General features: G+C 36.2%; 1 protein-coding gene across 1 annotated transcript in view; it reads left to right on the top strand.

Annotated features, from left to right (window-relative positions):
* The window catches only part of ATRX (ATRX chromatin remodeler), a 261,336-nt gene that overhangs the window by 3,272 nt on the left and 254,490 nt on the right, over positions 1-3,574 (top strand).

Raw genomic sequence — 3,574 nt, 5'->3', positions numbered from 1 at the left:
ATTCTTGTGAAATAATCATCATTCCCCATTTACAGAATTTTTTTATAATTTCCAAAACAGAAACTGTGACCATTAAACAATTAACTGTGCATTCCCTTCCTTTGCCAGCCCTCTATTCTGCTTTCTGTCTCTATGAATTTGACATTTTTAGGGACATCAACCAAGTGGAATTACATAATATTTTTCCTTTTGTTGTGTCTGGCTTGCTCATTTAGTATGTTTTAAAAATTCATTTATGTTGCAGCATGTATCAGAATTTAATTTCTTTTTAGGGAATATCATTCCTTTTATTCCATGTTTCTACTGCATTTTATTTTTCCATTTACCTCTTTTTGATGGATTTTGGCCATTGTGAATAATGCTGGTATGAACATTTGTGTGCAAATATCTGTTTGATTTCCAACTTATACTTAGAGGTGGAATTTCTGGATCATATGGTAATTCTATGTTTAACTTTTTGAGGTATTACCATATTGTTTTTGTACAGTGGGTGCATCATTTGATATTTCTACCAGTAATACACAAAGGGTTCTAATGGCCAACAGACACATGAAACGATGCTCAGCATCCCTCCTCATCNGGATTCTAATAGCTCCACATTCTCATCAGCACTCATTTTTTTCCTTTTGTTTTTGTAATATAAGTGGGCATGAAATGGAATCTCATTTTGGTTTTGATTTGTTTTCCCTAAAGATTAGTGATGTAAAGCCTTTTTTGTGTGCTTATTGGCTATTTATACATCTTCTCTGGAGAAATATGTATTCAAGACCTTCGGCTTTTTAAATTTCTTTTTCTGTTCTTGAGTTCTGGGATTTTCTTCTATAATAATGTGGATATCAATAACACTTCAGATACATGATTTGGAAATTTTTTTTCGTAGTCTGTGGGTTGTCTTTTCACTCTCTTTGTAGTGTCCTTTGATGCACAGAAGTTTATCATTTTGGTGAAATTCAGTTTATTTTTTTTCTATTGTTGCGTTGTACTTTTGGTGTCATATTCAAGAAATCATCTCCAAATCCAGTGTCATGAAGATTCTTTCCTGTGGTTTTTTTTTTTTAATGTATTTTTTTTTTAATGTTTTACTTATTTCTGAGAGAGAAAGACAGCGTGAGCAGGGGAGGGTCAGAGAGTGAGGGAGTCACAGACTGAAACAGGCTCCAGGCTTTGAGCTGGCAGTCAGCACAGAGCCCGACGCGGGGCTCGAACCCACAAACCGCGAGATCATGACCTAAGCGAAAGTCGGACACTTAACCGACTAAGCCACCCAGGCGCCCCTCTTTCCTGTGTTTTGAGTAATTTAAAGGTTTTAGCTAGAATGTTTAGTTCTTTGTTGCCTTTTATGTTAATTTTTATTATATTAGGTAAGGGTCCCAATTTATTCTTTGGCATGTGGATATCCCATTTTTACAGCACTATTTATTGAAAGCACTGTCTTTTCTCCATGGAATGATTTTGACACATTTGGTGAAATTCAATTGACCATATGCACACAAGGGTTTTGGCTTTTCTGTTCCATTGGTCTATAAGTTTGTCCTTATGTCAGTACTGTCCTATTTCAGTTATTTTAGCACTGCAGTTAGTTTTGAAATCAGGAAGTCTGAGTTTTCCAATTTTGTTATTTTTCATGATTGTTTTGGTTATTTNGTTGTTGGGGGGGAGGTGGGAGGGAGAGAGAGAGGGAAAGAAAATCTTTTTTTTTTGAATAGTTTATTGTCAGGTTGGTTTCCATATAACACCCAGTGCTCATAACCACAAGTGCCCTCCTCCATGCCCATCACCCCCTCCCTCTCCCCCCACCCCATCTACCCTCAGTTTGTTCTCAGCATTCAAGACGAGAGAAAGAAAATCTTAATAAGGCTCCATCTTAAGTAGGCTCCACGCTCAGGCGGGAGCCCAGTGTAGGACTTGATCCCATGACTCCTGGAATCATGACCTGAGCAAAAATCAAGAGTAGATGCTCAACCGACTGAGCTACCCAGGAGCCACTTTAAGGTTTTCTACATAGACGATGCCATCTGTGAACAGAAATAATTTAACTGTTTCCAGTTTGGATAATATGCTATTTTAAATAGTCATGAAGTGAACAGAACATTTAAATTGTTTACCATTCTTTTATCCACTAAAAAGCTATTTTGGTTAATATGATCACACCCATGGTCATATTACCAAATTTTAGAGATTTTGTGGTCCATGGCTGTGTCTTAAACACAGCAGCCCATCTATGGGAACAGATAGATGAATGGGTTAAATGTGAAAAATGGTTTCTTAATACATTACCATTGTGGCAAACTGGGTAATGAATACACAGGATCTTTCGTAAAACTGCATGTCAGTCTCCATTTATCTCAAAATGAAAAATTTGATTCAAAAAATGGCTAGTTCCTCTATGCATACACATCTCCAAAATAAAAGTACAAAAGAGTACACATAAACTTTTTGTAATTTTACAGTTACTCATGGGAAAAAATTAACACATTCAGGGGAAAAAACAAAGCCCATAGTTAAAAATACTGACATTGGGACTCAAAATTTGTCTAAAATCTAGTGATTTATTTTATGGTTAGTTTACAGTAGGAATTAAAGTTTTTATGATCCACTGGCAGATAGGCAGGTCAGTTTTCTCAGGTCATATGCAATAAGCCAGTGTTGTAATTGTGTAACTGTGAGCATGAAGGCAGAACACATTCTTCTTCAATGGAGATTTTTAACCACTCTTAAAAGGATGGTTTTAAGGACTAGAGCCTGCAGTTAAGTAACGTACACAGTACTGGTTCAGTCAGCTTCATATTTTGGTAGAGGAATGAAGAGAGTAACAATCATGTCTGGATTTAATATAGATACCATTTTCAATAGCTCATAGTTATAAAACTAATAATGTATGTAGTTTTGCCTTAGGAAGATTGTTCAGTTTACTAAAATATTGATAAGTGTCACATTGAAACAGTTGGTTTGTTGTGTTTAAAATACCATTTCCAGGGGTGTGTGGGTGGCTCAGTTGGTTAAGTGGCTACTCTTGATTTTGGCTCAGGTCATATCTCACAGTTCATGAGTTCAAGCCCTGTGCTGAGCTCTGTGCTGATAGCTCAGAGCCTAGAGTCGGCTTCGGATTCTGTGTCTCCATCTCTCTCTGCCCCTCCCCCTCCCCCGCTCTCACTCTGTCTCTCTCAAAACTGAATAAACATAAAAAAATAAACTTAAAAAGAAGTGTGACTCTAGAAATGAGGCAGATTTTTAAAGCTGACATCAGAGCTTCATATGCCTTCTATATGCCTTCTAGGTAGGCCATACTGGTATCAGTGATGATGTTATTCCTGAGGACATTTTGAGAACCCTACTTTTGTAACCAATGTAGAAGTCATGGAAGAAAATAAATGTTAAGGAATACTTCAGATTTTGGCAAAAAGTAATTTTATCCAACCTGATAATTCACCATATTTGACTCTAATTGACATTTCGCTATTTGCAAAAATCAACCCCCCCAAAGAGAGATTTTTCAAATGAATGAGCAAAAAATTTTAAGTATCCAAATTTTTTTTACCACTGTTCTTTATTTATAATATAAGACAAATATGTT

The sequence above is a fragment of the Crocuta crocuta genome, unplaced genomic scaffold (assembly GCF_008692635.1).
Source record: "Crocuta crocuta isolate KB4526 unplaced genomic scaffold, BGI_CrCroc_1.0 scaffold864, whole genome shotgun sequence".
Classification (NCBI taxonomy): domain Eukaryota; kingdom Metazoa; phylum Chordata; class Mammalia; order Carnivora; family Hyaenidae; genus Crocuta; species Crocuta crocuta.
The sequence above is the reverse complement of the archived record's forward strand: the minus strand, read 5'-3'. Positions and strand labels throughout refer to the sequence as shown.